The following is a 19,723-nucleotide window of genomic DNA, read 5'->3' on the forward strand; positions in this document are numbered from 1 at the left end:
CTTTAGTGATCAAAGTAAACTAAATATACACCCCCCATGAACCATGTATGTTAATAAGTACAAGATTCTCATACAAAATTTATATCATAACAATTCAAATTTATCTTGCCTGGTCAGTGGAAACATAGGATGCTTAGTTAATAAAATATCCTATAAGAAAATAAGTATCATTTATTTTTGAAAATGATCTAACTTTATGGAACATAATCATATATTTATAAATACTTGGAAAATGAATTTCTTTACTTGGCACTTCATATAGAAAATGCATTTCCATGAATATGAGTATTATTTATAATATAAACAAAACATGAAAGATTAATTCAGGATGCCAATGAAAATATGATTCATAATTCTATTTTTTCTTACTCTCAGGTTTCTTGAATGGTCTGTCATGGCCTCCAAGTTACAAATATCTAGAACCAGAAAATGTGGCCCAGCCCATTAGTCCAGATTTTCATCAACTACAAATCCCTTTTCATTTGCTTGCATATGTTTCTGTTTTATATTTAATATTTTTCTCCAGATTGAATTTTGGACATTCCCCTCCCCATTTTTACACAATGTAACACTTAGTAATGAGCTAAAAGAATCCATGTACTAAATGCAGTAACAGATTCAAGTTAATTACCTTCTAATGCCCTTGACCTGGCTGATGTGATCTGAAAAAACGTGTTTTCGTTTCTTGTACAGTTTTCCTCCAGCAACTTAGAGGGTAGGTAGCACCACTTACCTTATAAGATGAGAGACTTCGCTTTCCCTTCAAAAGGCAAAGAATTTGGAAGTACATAGAAAGGACTTAAATAGGCCATCTTGTCCTATGTCCTAAAGACACATGAAGTAAATCATTAGATGAATCCCCAAAGTTACTTCTCTTCAAGAAAACAATCCAAAAACTGCTAGATCTGTATATATTTAAAGACCAAAAAAAAAAAAAAAGTCAGTGAGACAGTAAATATGAAATGACCCTGTGAAGTCTGTTGCATCTTCCAATCTGGTCTCACTAGCCAGACCCCAAGAGTCTCAACAAACGGACCATGAACATGCTCCTCTAATGACCCGATTCACCACTGTCAGCAAAGGTGACATTGAAATCATAACAGCATTTCCATATTCTAACACCAGTGGTGGAAAAAGATCCCCTTCTCTTCCACAGTGATCTATTTGAACGTGTAATAACTTTTCGTCAGTATCAGGCTGTAAGCGTTCCCACTGTCATGACATTTCTACTGCCCATAGTACTCACCTAGTTGTTCTCACCTGATTACTCAAAGCTCTTACTATTCTTTTTTTTTTTTTAAAGGTTGTGGTTGGAAAGTCTCCATATTTTTTTAAAAGATTTTATTTATTTATTTGACAGAGAGAGATCACAAGTAGGCAGAGAGGCAGGCAGAGAGAGAGAGGAAGGGAAGCAGGCTGTCTGCCGAGCAGAGATCCTGATGTGGGACTCGATCCTAGGACCCTGAGATCATGACCTGAGCCAAAGGCAGAGGTTTTAACCCACTGAGACACCCGGGCACCCCAAGCTCTTACTATTCTAAGCCCTCACAAATCCAACCTTATTCATGAGATTACCCTGAAATAGCTTTTCATTTCTCAGTCTTCTAGAACATTTACTGCAACATATGCATTAGTACTTAAAAATATTAGGGATTTTTGTCTAAACATTTCACCAGTATAAATCTCAACTTTCCAACAAATGGAAATTGCATTTGATTCAAGTTTTATCTTGAAACACGTATGTGTTTTGAAGTAGATTATTTTAGTGGTTAACACATAATGTTTTAAACAGACGTTTTAAAGGGGGGGGAAAGGAGAAGGAAATTTTCTTACCAATGGCTTTTTTCTCTAATATCTTTATAAACATTTGGTAAGAGATAGATCCAGGATGACTAACATGAGGAAAGATCATTGAATTTAGAGGATGCTGTACAAAGATGAAAATATTAAAGAGTTCTCAGACCTGCTTCCTGTTTCAGTTTGTCTGTTTCTGCAAATGGGTAGGGTTTCCCACCCCCTTCTTTGTTCCTGGGGTTTGATTTGTATTGTTTGAATCTTTGTAGTTTAACACACAGACATTTTGAACATTGATAACTTTGTAAAGAGAGTTCGATTTACTTTTAACTGAAACCAAATTTATAGTTATCACTCCAAAATCTCACTAAAATGATTGATCATAAAACTTTTAGTAGTGTACCCATCTCTATTATGGAGAGAAATATTTGGGAGAGCAATATGTTCACAGATCCTTCCATTAAAATACAAAACAATGGATTGACCTCTCAGGTTTCCAATTTGTAGGTTGTGGGAACAAAGTATTTCTAGGAATGCTTAAATTTAATAAACGTACTCTCAGGTTTGCTAAAAGTTAAACCCTGAGTTTACAGAGATATCAATCTACTGCACAAAGAATTGATCTCACAAGGGTTGTTGCCATTCTTCCGTGAGAAGCAAATTCTTTCCTGGAAATAAACATGTGCTCACCACCAAAGAGAAAAATAAAAGTTGGTAAAACCGCTATGCCAATCATCTCTCTCTCCATTCATTTGGCATTTGAGAGGATTCATGTTTTTCACCCACAGGATGTAAGTATATTCAGCTGGATTCTGTAATTTGCATAGAAGAATAAGATATCATATCTGGCATGAAAGAACTTCCCATTTAGAATACAGGATTAAGTTCATTCACTTTTTTTTTTTTTTAAGATTTTATTTATTTATTTGACAGACAGAGATCACAAGTAGGCAGAGAGGCAGGCAGAGAGAGAGGAAGAAGCAGGCTCCCTGCTGAGCAGAGAGCCCGATGTGGGGCTCGATCCCAGGACCCTGGGATCATGACCTGAGCCGAATGCAGAGGCTTTAACCCACTGAGCCACCCAGGCGCCCCAAGTTCATTCACTTTCAAATATTTATTGGGAACCTACTAAACTCAAGGCTAGGTCAGACATGTTGAAGATGCCATGTGAACAAGAGGAACCCAATCTTGTCCTGTTTGAATTTAAGGTTTATTTTAGAGAATGTCAGTAAAACCTGAAGGGCAAAAAGCAACTCATCATGCAAAACTATTTGGGCAGGACATTGCTGCAAAGAAATAGTAAGGGTAGGAATATAAGATACCCTCTAGAGTAGGTCTAAGGTAGGGAGGAGTGCAATATGTTTGAACAACAGAAAGAAATCAGTGTGGCCTGAACATATAGAACAATAAAGAAGGTGTATTCTGCATGGACTGTAGTGGGTAAACAAAGGATGAGGAGAGGATACTGGGGACAGACAAGAAAGCTTTCATAGTAGAAAGTTCATAAAGTAAAACATCACTAAATGAAAGGTAAGTAGAAGTCCAGAGGGTTAAAGAAGGGAGAGTCCATTCAGATAGAAGGCGCTGCTAGACCCAGGCAGAGAAACATGAGACAGCAAGGTATACCTTGGAAAATGCAAGTTCTTCGATATGACTAAAGTGTAGAGTGGTGACAAGAGTAATAGAGCAAGCAGCAAAGAAAGGACGATAGGCATATCAGTTGGGATTGCTAATGGCTATAAATACATGAACGTAAACACCAGTGGCTTAAATACTTAGGAATTTAGTTTTCTGACAAGAAGTTTTGTGGTAAGCCCTTACCAACCTTGATCCAGAAGCTTCCTTATATCAAAGCTAAAGGCCAGGCTCTAGGCCATCCCAACATGACTGCTGCAGCTCGGACCATGTCCTCCCAACTGCGTGTTAAATGCGGGGATCAAGGGTCTGAATGGCACAGGAAAAAAAAAAAAAAAGCAAACTTTTTCTCTTAGACTACTTCTTTCTTATCAGGGAGAAAAATTATTTCCTGGAAACACTCCAGAAAAATTCCCCCTATGTTGAGGTATCATGCCTACCTTAGATGAGAAATTCAGTTTTCTTAGGATCAAGGAATCTCAGCCTGGAAAGTCAAGATTTTCTGAGCACAGAAGAGAGGAGAAATGCCTACCATGGGTGGCGACCTTAGGGTCTGCCAGAGGCAGAGCTGAGGATGGAGTCCCTTAGATTTCCTTGTGCTAAGCAGTAGGTCTCCGTCTGTGGGTGACAGGCCTGTAGCTGAAACCTCAGTTTATGAGAGCATCATGGCCAGCATATTTTTTTGATCCCTTACATTTCCCATTTAAAACATGTTGCTGTCATTTGTACATGGCTTCATTGCTTTCCTAGGTTGGCCCTCTATCTCTTGGCTTGATGGATGAAAGAAATATTGTCTAATTTTTATTGGTTTTTAAGCTAATCCATTCAAATCAGATAAACGCTATCCACCAGAACTTGAGTTCTTTGTAAACAGTTTTACTAGATCACTTTCTATCAGACTTTTCTCTTGGGCCACAAATGTAGACACAAATATCCCTTATGCTACCTTATTAATCATTATGCAAACAATGAATCATAGATATTATTTTTTCCTACAGGAAAAGTAAAAATGACTCTCTTAGGAGAACACAGAAAATATAAAGATTGATACCTTATTTTGCTTTCAAAAGCAAAATACCTAATGACCTACATTTCTTATTCAACTAGGAAAAAGATAAGGCTAACAAGTTCACTCATGATGAAAATCATTTCTTGCATTTCATTAGCTTTGCTCTTTTATGCTACATTAAGTGAAGGAGTCTAAATAAATTTCTATTTGCTCAAAAAGATCCTGCAATTTGTGCTACAGGCAATTTAGTTCAGTGTTTGCTTCTGCCCTGAGAGAGAGAGAGAGAGAGAAAGAGAAAAGTGACAAATTCTTATTACAAACATCCAGCTACAATTGAACAACGTCTATTTACTGTTTGTGGCAGTTAGGAGTATGACTTTTTTAAAGTATGGACTACAGAAGAACAGTACGCTGCATAGATGACACCCATTTATAGATCTACAAGCAACAGCTGACTAATGCCCGCTCTGAAATTCTGGCTCGTGGAAACTACAGGAAATGGCTTGGCAACAGCAGGAGCCTGTAACTTGCCAATTTAGCTCCTTCACAATGGAGATTCTACCAAAGATTTCTGGATTCCTCTCTAGTGACCCCTCACCCAGAACATCCACATGACTAGGAATTTTTTTAACTTGTTCAACATGAGGACACTTTTCCCTCAGATACCTAGACAACATTAATGTTCATTTAGTCTCTTAGGTTAAGAAAACACAATGATAAAGAGTTAACATACATCCAGTAATATTTAAAAGCTCATTTGCTGTCTTTAGCTTAAATGTGAAGATTTGACTGTGATTATCTCCTCTTCCTCCCAAACACCACAAAAAATGGCTTAAAAATGAAAAATATTTTAGCTAATGAGGTAAAAGAAAAAAACAAAATACGACTTTAGAAAAATCATTAAATTTTTGGAAAGTAGAATAAGGTGGAGGAGGGATAATGGACATAGCAGAACAAAGAGTGTCAAAAGCTAATTGACCACACAAGGGGGTTCTGATGGAAAATGGGCTCCTTTACCTCACAAATCCCCTGAGTCTCTAGGTGGGAAAGCAAATGTGGAGAGTGGAAAGACTGACCACTCAGAGACTGAGGTCTCTTAACTCCTCCAAAAAAAGCACACTAAAAAGAAAAAAAAAAAAAAGTTTAGTTTCTGGAGAAATTTTCTCAGGAATCAGGAGATATAGACACATAAAGGTTTAAGGGCGAAAACAGAATGATAAAACTGGTCTGCAAACATCCCCCACTCTACCCAGAGCCCCTTTCCTCTGCTCTGCTTTCTGAATAATTGTTGCTATGTTTATGTTTGCCTAGCAGAAAACTGAAAGATAGTCTGTGAAAAAAAAATTGAAAAGCCTGAGATAAAACACCTCTAGACGTTTATGAATTGCCCAAAGACATGTAAGAGTTTACTCTAAGTGTAGTCAACTAGTTGAATCCTGTCCCCTGCCCCAGGCCTCTCTCCTACCACTCAGAACTTCTTACAAGCTTCTTTGCACTTTGATCATATATATGTTTACTGAGGGAATAATATACATAAGAAATCCTTTCCCATGACAATAAATAAATAAATAAATAAAGTTTCTAAAAATAGGTCCTACTTAAAGCAGATAAGTAGATTAAACAATATCACCTCCATAAAATAAGAACAGAAAACTATTTTTAAAAGGCAAGCAGAGAAAAAGAAATTGGAAATTAAATTATAGTACAATTACAAGTCAAGAAAATCAATAAAGTAGCCAAAAGAACAGAGAAGGAAAATAATAAAAAAGACTAGAAAATTAGAGGATTATTTTAGGTGGTTCAACATCCAACTAGCAGAAATTATAGAGAAAGAAGAAAAAAGGGAAGGAAATGGTCAAATAAATAAAACAAAAAATATCTCTCAGACTTTCAGCTGAAAGAGCACATTGAACGCTCACAAAAATTTATGTCATAAAATAGCCACACGGAGGCATAGTATTATGGAGTTTCAGAACACCTGGGATTAAACTGTAGAATTTGAAACACTCAAAAAATAAATATTCATCAGACTAGTAACACTAGAATCCAAAAGACAGAAAAATAAGAATATTAAAAATTCTGATAAAAATATTTTCAGCCTCTAATTTTATATCCAGTAAAGCTATCAGTCACGTGAGAATTGGATAAAGGCATTTTCTGATATGCAATAATTATAAACTTGTCTCCCCTACCTCCTTTTCCAGGTAGCTACTGAGGTTTATCATTCATAAAAAATGAGATAGTAAAGCAGGACAGAGAAAGAAGGATTCAGGGAACAATGTCTTCATCAGAGAAAAGGAGAAAGTGAAATTTTGGCATGACTATTATGCGTTAAGCCAAAAAACTATTAGTTTATATTAAAGCAAGAAATAGTATTTGTAAAAGACAGATCAACTGTTGAAATAAGCAAACAAAATAAAAATGAAATGCCAGGGGATTGAGAGATGATGTGAAATATTTGAGCCTTTGGAAAAGTACTGCCTAGTGTTTGACAGATGTGTTAGAGCATTTGCAAAAAATAATCAGTGGTAACTACATCAAAAGGCAAATAGTTTTAAACATAATGCAGTAGTAATTACCTTTAATGTATAAAGTCATATAAGAATGAAAACCTAATAAACACACACTACTGTTTCAGCAGTGAATACTATTTATTTATTATCATGGACTGAATGTTTCCTCCAAAATGCTTATATTGAATCCCAATGCCCAATACAACGGTATTAGGAGGTACAGCCTCAGGGAGGTATTAGGCCATGAGGGTGGAGCCTTCACGAATGCAATTAACGTCCTTATAAAAGAGGCCAGACATCCCTCACCTTTCCACCCCATACGGACGCAGTGAGAAGCTGGCAGTCTGCAGCCCCAAAAAGAGCTTCACCAGAAGCCAATAATGCTGACATCTTGGACTTCTGGCCTCCAGTATTGTGAGAAATGAATTCAGTCATTTATAAGCTACCCAGTCTGTAGTATTCCATGATAACAGTCCAAACAAAGACATAAAATGAAAATAATGTAAAGGCTGGCCACTGCTTCGTCATAGATGGGAAAAAGGAAGAGTAAGGTTGGTTAAGAGAACCAAATTCTGGATTACACTCAATACCCCAAAATACCTCAATTTTTTAAAACCCCTCTGTTTGCTATGATACTTCTATTCCCATCGATGTTTGAAGACCCTCTATTAAATGTCTCCAAGTTCTGCTGGGATTTTGCCCTACTATACAGAGGGAGGGAGAATTCCAGAGTCTGCCAGTTTCTTAAGCAGACCTCCACCCAGTTCTTCCATTTTTAGAACTATATGGCCTGCTATTTTTGGAGGTATATGGTGTGGTGAGTTGCTGAGATCTGGAGCAGGGGGAAAAGGTGGATCTGAAGAAAACACGGGTCATTGTTCTGTGAACTTAGGTTTCAGCTCTATTGTGAACACCATGTCAGATCCTCTTCAGTCACCTTTTCAAGTTTTCAAAATTCTGTTGCCATCATCTACAGTTTGTTCTTGTATGTTCTTTTATGTCGATATCCTTTCTAACTTTGAAATAATTGTAGATTAATAGGAGGTTGCAAAGAAGTCCTATGCAGCCTCCCCCAATGTTAACATCTTACAGTGTTAACTATAATGCAATATCTAAACCAGGAAATTGACATTGGCACAAATCATAGAGCTTATTCAGAATAAACTCTTATACATGCATTTGTGTGTCTATGCAAGTTATCACATATACAGGCTTGCGTAACAGTTAGCACAATCAAAATGTCGCTGTACCATCACAAGACTCTCTCTTGCTACCTCTTATGGCTACATCCATCCCTTCCTGCTCCTAAACCATAACACTAACCTGCTATCCATCTCCATAATTATGTTATTTCACAAGTGTTATATAAATGGAAGCATGCAGTATGTATGCTTTGGAGATTGGTTTTTTTCACTTAGCATAACTTCCTTGAGGTTCATCTAAGGTGTTGCATGTATTAATAGTTCATTCCTTTTTATTGCTGAGTAGTATTTTGTGTTATGAATGTAACCACAGTCTGTTTAACCATTCATCCATTCACAGAACATTTAAGTAGTTTCCAGATTTTAGCAATTATCAGTAAAGCCGCTATGAATATTTGTGTACAAATTCCTGTGTGAAAATAAATTCTTACTTCTCTGTTATAAGTGACCAAGAGTGCAGTTGCTGGGTCATATGGTAACTCCATTATTAGGCTTAAAGGAAACTGTCAAACTATTTTACAAAATGGCTGTACTATTATACCTTCATACAAGCAATATATGAATAATTAAATTTCTCTGAACTCTCACCAGCATTTGGCATTGTCACTACTTTTTTTCATTTTAGCCATTGTGATAAGTGTGTGACATTTCATTATGGTTTTTTTTTTTTTTAAGATTTTATTTATTATTTATTTGATGGGAGAGATCACAAGTAGGCAGAGAGAGAGAGAGGTAGAAGCAGGATCCCCACCGAGCAGAGAGCCTGATGCGGGGCTCGATCCCAGGACCCTGGGATCATGACCTGAGCCAAAGGCAGAGGCTTTAACCCACTGAGCCACCCAGGCACCCCTCATTATGGTTTTAACGTGCATTTCTCTAGTTGTTAATAATGCCAAATATGTTTTTGTGTGTTTGTCTTCTGTATATTCTCTTTGATGAAGTGTCTCTGTGTGTCATTTTGCCAATTGAATTGCTTGTTTTTGTTATTTTTAGTTGAAGTATAATTAACATGCAGTGTTACGTTAGTTTCAGGTGTACAATATGATTCAGGAATTATGTGCATTACTCAGTACTCATCATGATAAGTGCCTGTTTCTTGGTTTTTGGGTTTTGGATTTTTTTATGTTGAATGTGGAGAGCTCTTTATATATTCTAGATACTAGATACAAAGTCTTTGTTGACTAAGTGATTTACAAATATCTTTTCCAGTATGAAGTTTGTCTTTTCATCCTCATAGCAGAATCTTCTGCAGAGCACAAGTTTTCCATTTCGAAGAGGTCTTGTATATGTTTTTTCCATTTATGGATCATGCTTTTGGTGTCAAGTCTGAGAACTTTTTGCCTGTCCCCCAAAAGTAGTGTATTTTTCTTCCTATGCTCTTTCCTAGAAGTTATAGAGTTTTGTGTTTTACATTAAAGCTCACGATCCATTCTGAGTTAAATTTTGTGGGAAATGTTAAGTCAAGGTTACTACTTTATTTCCTAATGGCTGTCCAACTGTGCCCAAACCATTCACTGAAAAGGCTATCTCTCTTCCATTGAATTGCTTTTGCTCCTTTGTCAAAAATTAATTGAGTCTATTTGTGTGGATCTCTTTCTGGGTTTTCCATTAATCTATGTGTCTGTCTCTTCGTCAGTGTAGCACTGCCTTAGTTACTGTGTAAATGCTTTATTAACATCTCATTTTTGTTTTTTGGCAGGAATCCAGGAAGTAAATGCATATGTTTGATCTGTTACTTTTTACTAAAAAATACTTTTTAAATATCTTTTTTATTTTTTTGCTCGCTGTGGTAAAATTTGTTAATTTCATATAGTTAAAAAATAGTAGGGGCGCCTGGGTGGTTCAGGGGGTTAAAGCCTCTGCCTTCGGCTCAGGTCATGATCCCAGGGTTCTGGGATCGAGCCCGCATCAGGCTCTCTGCTCAGCAGGGATCCTGCTTCCTCTTCTCTCTCTGCCTGCCTCTCTACCTACTTGAGATCTCTGTCAAATAAATAAATAAAATCTTTAAAAAAAATAGTATATTAGAAAAAATAGTTTATTAGCATTTTAGTTATCAAAACAGTATAGGATCTACATATATTTGAAAAATAATACATGAGTATGTGACAACTGTTAAAATGGATATAAGAATAAAGTAATGCCAAATCAGAGAGGAAACAATAATTTGCATTAGAGGTGAGGTGGGGGGTGGCTAAGAGGAGGTTCAGGAAAAGTTAGCCAGGAAAGGTAACACATGAACTGGGTTCTCCCAAATGTAGAGAGGGTGTGAATAAGGGAATGAGTAGTTGTTTCATAAAATTAATTTCAAAATGCAGACTCAAAGGACTTCTGCCTCTAGTCAAGATAGAATAAGAGGAATTGGATTTACTCTCCTGCCTGTAACAACTTAAGATGAAAAATGGATGAAACAATGGCACAAAAGACTGCACATCACACAACAAAGGACAGTGATCCCTCAGAGTTGGGAACAAACAAGGTGAGCCCTACAATTAATTGCCCCAGCTTCATGCGTGGGGCATAGAAGAGAAAATCCAGGCAGAACCAGTGGTCTTCCTCCATGAAGAGATGGAACGTGGAGTCCAAAGGAAGCCAAATCAACTAGAGTTTACAAGGCAGGATACTAGATCTTTGGATAGTGAGAGTTTCAGAGAATAAACATTTCAGAAATCTGCAGAGGGTTTCCCTGAAGGGTTCAACAGATAGTGATCAGCACATAAATGGGAATGCAGAGAAAGAACCACAAGAAAGAGACCACACAGGACCAGGAAAAGGACCTCTATCCAACAGTCAAGGTAGAAAAAAATCTCATCATTCAGGGGTATTGGCTAAAGTTCTAAAAATGCTTGTCTCATTGTTGGGAAAATATTAGTCTTAGTTCTCGTCCCATCTAACAAAGCTTATAAGCAACGCCCAAAAGAATCAAACTTTCCATATTACCACATGAAGAATAAAAAGGAAGAATATTTATAGGAATTCAAAAATATTCAGACACAGGAAGGTTAAATTTACAATGTCCAGAACCTGGTAAAAAATTAGGAGGCATGCAAGGAAGCATGAAACTACAAGTCACAAAGAGAAAAATCAATCAGCTGACCCAAAAATGAAGTGGAGTGGTATAATGTTATTGTCTTGTCTTGGTAGTACCCTGAGACCTTTGGAATTGGGCTACTTTTCATTGGGATAATCATTAAGCATGGTAAAAGTGACAAAACATAAAGTGAAAGGATAGAATTCAGTGGAAGCAAAAGGTTAAAGCCTTTAAGTATTCCCAAATGTCCGATGGGATGCTGGTTTTCCTACCTTTCAAAGAGAAGGGTTTGGGGCAAATTTATTAAAATCTTAAGGCATCTTATTGTCCTGGGAAAGCCAGGAGATTTAAGTATGGACACAGCTGACTTCTGGGTTATCCTAGCAAAAATAATTTAATTTTAGAATGTGGATACTTAAGTGCAAAGAGAGAGACAGCACTCGGTGTTTGTACCAAGGACCTCTGAGGTGGTGTAAGGTGATTGGAGGAATCCAGACTCTATCTGGGACCTAATCAATGCTGGACACAATTACATGGAACAAACAGGTGTTTAAGTAACCTCTTCCTTTTCCTCTCTCTTTGCCTTCAGTTAAGGCATAAAGAGATGAAATAGACAATTTTATCAAATCCAGTCCCTGCTCATTACAAGAAAGGCATAAATAGACATAAACCTATTGCTTTGAAACAGAGATAGCCACCCTTCCCACTATCTGTCTCCACAGCTCAGATTTGGGGGTGTTGAAATGGAACGATGCAGGTACTAAGCTTGCCGAACTTCTAAGTGGGTTTGGACCTTGGCTACCTCACTGTCCTCGCCTGCTCCTGCAGGATTCAGCAGGGCACCAGCCTCAGCTGTCATGGCTGCCTTAGCCTTTATGCTCTTATCCCCCACCACTGACCTCTCTGTAGGATAGACACAATCTTCTTCCCCTCCCATGCCCCATAGGACTGAATAAAACTCCTCACAGCCGTCCCAGAAGACATGGAGAACCTGCACAGGAAAGCAATGCAAAACAAAACAACTCACAATGAAGTCTGACCAATTCACTTATTATCTAACCAATCCTTAAACAATTTTCTTTCACTTCAAATGTTCATTTAGGTTTGGGGTAGAACATAGTTTCTTTCATTTCTGTTTTGAAGTTTGAGTTCTGTCCATAGTAATAATAAAAATTATTGTTATTTTGAAGGGCTTATTTAATTAGCAAAATTAAAGATTTCATTCAATTGAAATACCGCTAAGAAATATAATTTCAGCCAAGAACACCAATATTCTTCTCCTTTCCTAAATAGTAGCAGGTAGAGCTTTAAGATCTTGGCCAGACCAGATTAACAGGTGAATCAGTTGGGTTCTTGCCCAGGGCACCGATCTATAAGGGCACAGAACACTGTCCCCTGTTGGGGAAGGCATGTTTATAGAACTCCACTCTGTGTGAATATAATATGTTGTTGAAAGGACTCTTTTGGGGGTACCTGGTGGCTCAGTAGGTTTAAGTATCTGCCTTCACTCAGGTCATGATCTCAGGTCCTAGGATCAAGCCTCTGTAGAGCCCAGTGTTGAACCCACTGGGGACCCCCACATAGAGCCTCACATGGAGCCCTGACAAGCTCCCCTGTCAGTGGGGAGTCTGTTTCGCCCTCTCCCTCTGCCCCTCTCCCCACTCATGCTCTCTCTCTCTCTGTCTCAAACAAATAAATAAAACTTTTTTTTTAAAAAAAGGACCATTTTGTTAAACTTCTTGGGAGAGGACAGGTGAGATCCCAAAAGGTACTACTAAGAAGCTAGGCAAAAAAGTAAAAGCTGGACATTTATTTTTCCCACTTTGAGTACAGTTGGGAGACTGAGTAGAATTACATACTACAGTGAATTAGAGACCAAACCTCCCAACAGCTGTCTTAGTTTTCTTTCCTATACGGAACCCAGCCTCAACCTTCAGTTTGGCTGAACAAATATTTAAAGGAAATCAGTGCAGGAGAGTGCATAATACTTGTGTGCTGATGGACAATATTATTAGGCAACCACGCATCTTACACTGACTTCAGGATCTCAAACTTTGTCTATCCATCCTTGCATGACTGAAAGACAGAAATACAGCTAAGATAATATTTACCTGACTAGGTAACCAGATATGAAATCTAATGAATAATACCAAATCACATTTCTGCAAAAGTAACACAGGGCAGGTGTTCAACAGTTACCTTTCAATAGGCTTATCCACCTGTCTTAACATTCTGTCCAATCCAACTCAAGAGAAGGAGTAAAATGTTATCCTCTGCATCTTAGCACATTGCCTACCTGCTATTCATGGTTGATTGGTAAACTGAGAAAAATCTTTGAGACAGAAAATCAGTGAAGAAGTTGGGAAAACCAGAGTCCTGTCTTCTGCAGAAATTGGAGGAAAAGTAAGTTGCAAAATTAATGGATTGTCTTCGGGTCCAGAAAGGAACATGCTGTGCAACAGGGTAGGAACCTATGTGTGTACCTGCTCATTCACTTAACACACACTCTGCAGCACTCAAATTTACTTCCCGGCATTGTTCTTGGCACTGGGGAAACAGCAAATAGCAAAACGAAGTCCTGTCTCTATGGAGATTTCATTCTAGAGAAGAGAGAGAAATGGTCATCTATTAATACAGTAGGTCAAATAGTGATGAGACCTTGGAGAAAGATAATGCAGGGTAAGGGGAAAGAGCGTGCTGGATAGGACTGGTTGATTTGCTATTTTACTTTTCATAGAGTGGTCTCAGACAGCATCACTGATAAGATGAAATTTGAGCAGCGAAGTGTAAGAAGCGAGTGAGTGAGCTATGGGTTTGTGCAGGAGAATATTTTTTTAAAGATTTTATTTATTCGTTTGAGAGAGAGAATGAGAGAGAGAGAGAAAGCATGAGAAGGGAGAGAGTCAGAGGGAGAAGCAGGCTCCCCGATGAACAGGGAGCACAATGTGGGACTCAATTCCAGGACCCCGGGATCATGACCTGAGCCAAAGGCAGTTGCTTAACGAATTGGGCCACCCAGGCGGCCCAAGAGAATGGTTTTTAGGAAAAGGAGAAGCCAGGACAAGAACTGGAGGCTTTAGTGCATTCATCCAACAAGAAGGAGGTCAATGCATGCAGCTATCAGAGAGCAAAGGGGAGAACAGCAGGGGAAGAGGTTGGAGAAGTCATGGAGAGCCCAAACGAGGGAAGTCTTATCGCCTATTACTGGGACTTTGATTTTACTCAGAAAGAGCTAGGAGGCCACAGGAGGGTTTTGGCAGAAAAGTGACATGATCTGACAAATTGTTTTCAGGGCTTGCTTTGCTGCTTTGCTAAGCCTACATTGTAGAAGGGAGGTAGGGAAGATGCACAGAGGTCTGTTCAGAGGCATTTTAATCACATACAGAAGGAAAGGTGACAGCCTGGCTGAAGACGGTGAGAAGCAGCCATGCCCCGGGTGTGCGGTGAAGGAAAAGACTTGTTGATAAGGTAGATACTGGGTTGCAGAGGAAGTGAAGCATGAAGGAAGAAAAGGCTCCCAGCATCAGGGGAGGGTACCGGATCCTCATGCAAGAGGTTTCCAAATGTGATAATTACCTATTCATTTAAAGCCTTCCTAATAAAAAGCCTATATTTCTGAGGCAAGTTCTCCTTCAGAAAGATCCATGAAATTATTACTTAGTGAGATGTTGTTGGGGAAAATGAATTTGAAGTGAATTTACAACAACTGAATTTATAACTATTTATTTACAACCAAATTTACGCCAGCAGTTCAATGTCTATAAATCTCAAGGCTGCTTTAGGGAGCCCTGTTTGCACAATTTCAGTAATATGCAATCATAAGCAAAGAGTTCATTAAAGGAACATTAAGATGATATGCACATAGAAAAGAAAATCTACTTTTTACAGTTTCAGTTGAAACTGTGCTCAAGGAAGTAAAAGTAAAATGGTTTTTTTAGAAAGCACCACAAAGTCAAAGTTGTTAGGAAATAAATCTATGATCTGACTACTTGAATGCTCAAATGTGTATTTTACAGATTTATTTTATCCTATACATATATGATAAGAAATGGCCATAAACAATTTTTAAAAGTTGATACAGGCTGTGGAGCCAGTCAGAAATTTTGGTATCTTCCAAGATTAAGTGAAAGATTCTGCCTTTTTTTTTTTTTTTTTTTTTTTTTGCTTATTCAAAAGTTTTTTAAATAACTTGAAAACAATTCCAATGATGTTGGAGGAAACTAAATTTATAAGGAAACAGAAATGAGGTCTACATAGAAGCCAATAAGAACATGTGTTGGGCTCGGTTAACAGAGGAAAAGGTTATAGTCAGTTCAAGGCTAAGCTGACAATTGTTCTTTCTTTTACCAAGAAAAAGACGTTAGTAGAGATCACTGGTATCAACCTTAACTAAAACAAGGCAGGAGACAGAGGAGAAAATTCTACATGTTAACAAAGGATATTTGTTTCCTCTTGGCCATAAGAAAATAATTTGGGGAAGCAAAATGAGAGTCAAAAACTAAGCAATGGCCTACAGAGGAAAGTTGAAGGCTAAATACCAATGGTAGATGGGATGAGTACTGATTTCCAACAAAAAGAGAGGCAGGTGTCACACTTATTTAAACTACCCAATTATTGTTAGAACTTGAAAGTCAAAAGAATTAGACAGGAGCAGATTTAATAGATGTTCATATGTACCTATGACTTGTTAGCTCAGGGAGTCAAAACCAAACAAGCAATAAATTAATCTAGGCTACATTCAACCTTCAGTGACTATTATGTTTTAAGCATGTTATAAACATGATCACATTTAGTTTCTAAGCAAATGCATTGCATTTTTACTGTCAAGTTAGCAGAGACCCAAAGAAAGTCCAAGTATTTGCATGCATTTACACAGGGAATAATGCCCAGTCTGGTGTTTGAATACCATGCCCAACAGGCAACTTTCAATATTAGGATTTAGTGATTATCTTAGGACCAAAACTTTTAAAAAGGAATCAAATAAAGGTTTGTGTGCATTTCTGGCTTCACTCTCAATTCCCCCAACCATCTTCTCTATCTCTCCATAGTTCTAGATGATCCAGTTTTTAAAAATGCTATTTGTAGTAAAATACAGACTGAAATATGGCCATCAGAAGAGTAAAATGGTAGATCAGAGTAATGGTAGAGGCAAGATGTGTAAAACGATTGTATGACAGTCTAGGATAAAGGAAACATAGAATTAAGTACAAAAGTAAATATGGAGCTTCCTAGTTAACACAGTTAAAAGGGAAATGCACGATGGTACATGTCTAATTATTTACCTGACCAAAAAAAAAAAAAAGAATGCAAGATTATTAAGGCAGTATTCTCTAAGAAGAATTTGGAAAATAAAGAAAATTTTCATGTAATGACAACAAAAATTTAATAAGTATCCAATATGGCCCATCAAACAAAAAATAATGCTTTCTTTGAGATGCCATTTATTTAAAAAAAAAAAAAAATAGAACATAGGTTCACAGATATGCTCACCAGGAGATGTTTTCCTTCTCAATATGTAACTTGTCAAAAGAAGAAAATTGTCAGGGGCTTAATTGCTAACCCTGTGTAGAATGCCTTCTGAGAATTGCTGGAACATGTTCTCAGAGTTTATGGCTTAGTTTTTAAAAGTAATATTCCTTTTGGTGAGCTTCACATTCTAGCTCGTTATACTTTGGGTATATTTGATTTGGGCATAGAAGTAATATATTTATACATTTCCCCCCCACATGCATATCTTAGAGTTTTTCTCCTACAAAGTTTCCTTGATCTGTTTTTCTACTGAAGTAAATAAGCAACTACAACTAAATTCTAGTAATCAACAGTTGTAAACAGGGATGCCTGGGTGGCTCAGTCGGTTAAAGTTCTGCCTTTGGCTCAGGTCATTATCCCAGGGTCCTGGGTTCGATTCCTGCCTCAGGCTCCTTGCCCCCATGGGGAACCTGTCTCTCTCTCTCTCCTTCTGCCTCTGCCCTCCCCATGCTCCCAGCTTGCTCTCTCTCTCTGTCAAATAAATAAACAAAATCATTAAAAAGTAGTTGTGGACACATTGGTTCAAATTTGACAAAAATTAAAAAGCCTGCAAAAAAGAAAAATAAATGTGTTTGTACATATCTCGATCATATTACTTCATTTGAGTCAATGCTGGACAAAGACCCAGCATCTGTATATATGAAGAGGTTATAGCTGAGACCTGAGTTTTGTGTTCTGACTAGGAGTAGAAGAAATCACACCATGCCTCTTACTCATAATCTCAACATATATGGGGCTGTTGATGGTACAAACTTGGATAGTTTTGGTCAAATTTGTATCACTCTTTGAAGTCATTTGTTATCTATTGAAGATGTGTCCTACAGTAACTGCAGACTGTAAGAAGGTTTCCAGCCAAAGTAAAACCCACACATTTGCGGCTTTTTGCCAGTTCCTTTGAATGCAAAAGTTGAAGTTTGCATTGTTCCACAGGAAAAGCAAGATTAGTTACAGTTAACAGTATTTTCCTGCAGTGACTACCACAGTGAATAACTTATTTCTCAGAGTGCACCTCTGTACTCTTCAAGTAAAAACAGACTTTTGCCAGTCATTTTGAATGCCCGGCTTCTCCATAGGACAGTAATATATTTCTTCCATACTGTTTAATCCCATTTCAATGAAATAATTTACTATAGAATTTAGAGACCTATTCACAGTTCTTGAGAAAAATACTACCTAAACACATTGTGAAGAAGAATGAAAATTTTCATGAAGAAACAAAATAATTTTGTTACAAAAAAACAAAGTTTTGACTGAGCATTGGCTTATTTTAACATTATTTTTTAAATGGTCATGGTCTTGAAATAACGCCGTTTGTTAACCAGCCATCAGAGGAAAGAAAAAAAAAAGTGGGGCTATTTTTCAGCTTCCCTGCTTAAAATTCAGAAAGTTTATTAGGACTAATAAAACTGGTCTCTAAATTGATACATGTAAGCTAATTAAGAAGTATTTGTAAAAATGACATTGCTCACAGGAATGGGCACTATAATCATTTTCCCTTAAAAGCTTTATGATACTGAAAGATAAAAGGAGAATACAGAACCAAGGGACTATTCCACATTATATATAATAGGTAACTCAAGAGGGAGGACATATGATACTTAAAGCCCCGTCTCAGCCTCTACTTCAGGGGAATCCAAGCTAGACAATCATATTTTTAGCTCAGATGTCCTTCTGTTCTCTTCTACATAATCAGTTTCGAAAAGGCAGTTCAACTTCATGTTCTGAAAATGTCATATGGTTCTTGGGTTGTTTATGCACATATTTGTTTGAGGTAAACGTTGTCTTTTACTTTGTATCCATCTTCATCCATTTAGAAACTCAACATGGGCCTTAAGTCCTTTTGGAGGAATAAGGTGATAAACAGATAACATTAAAAAAAAAAACAATTTACCAACAATAAATCTCTCTTTGTACCTTTATTTGATTGGAATCTCAGTTATCCTCCAAGACAGATATTTGGTCACTTAAAACTTTCATTTACTTCACCATTTTATTAAAAAAATGATAGGAGTTTCTAGAATATATTTCAAGAGATCTTTTTAAAGGCTTTTGATTGAAGTAGAGTTGACATAAGAGAAAATTTTAAGCACAAAAGTTACTGTAGAATTCCTCCCATTATGTTATTATTTGCAATGTGCATAATTTTATGGCCAGCAGTTCCATTTCTGAGTATTTTATAGAAATTTTTTCCAAAGTATATTTAAATTCATGTATAAATGTTCACTGCAGCATTACTTATATGATGGAAAGATCTCCAAGATATTTTTTCTAGTGAAAGAATCAAGAAACAGAACATTGCAACAGAAACTGTGAACCAAATTATGTAAAATAAGAACCTACCATATAATTAAATACTTACACACCCATACCATACATGAACACATACGTGTTTCTCTATGGAAAGGTTTAGGTAAAATTCATACCAATTTATTAAAATTAGCTATTTTTGATTAGGAGAATGGGATTTGGAGTCTGATAAGAGGAAATTTTATTACTTCTTTTACATGCTTATGTATTTCTCGAATGCTTTTTTACAAAGAGAGAATATTCATGTAGCATTTTTTTTTAACTTAAAATACATAGCTATGGAAAAAATAGAAAATTACCTTAAAGGAAAAAAATAAGTAACCATATTTTATTATCCGTATCAAATATTGTTACACCTCAAACCCTTTCTCTTCTTCCTCTAAATTCTTCTGTATTTACAGTACTTATTCAATTCAATAATATTTATTAAAGTTTTACTGAGATTCAGTTATGAAGAATACATTATCTCTAAACTCCAGGAATTCACAACTAAGAAAAGGAAAGAAATGCATTAACAATAAGGCAATGACCAGATGGCTAAAATATGGCAAGAATGAACAACACATGCTGGGCCTTATGGGAGGCAGAATTTCAAGATGACCCCTAAGACTCACAGCTGGTTTGTTACAGACTTTGGCCTTTGGAAAGTACAGGCAGGACACTGGGAAACGGAAAGGAAAGGTGCAGGGGTTTCTTCCCCATTTCC

The sequence above is a fragment of the Enhydra lutris genome, unplaced genomic scaffold (genome assembly GCF_002288905.1).
Source record: "Enhydra lutris kenyoni isolate GAN:26980312 unplaced genomic scaffold, ASM228890v2 scaffoldscaffold2, whole genome shotgun sequence".
Taxonomy (NCBI): domain Eukaryota; kingdom Metazoa; phylum Chordata; class Mammalia; order Carnivora; family Mustelidae; genus Enhydra; species Enhydra lutris.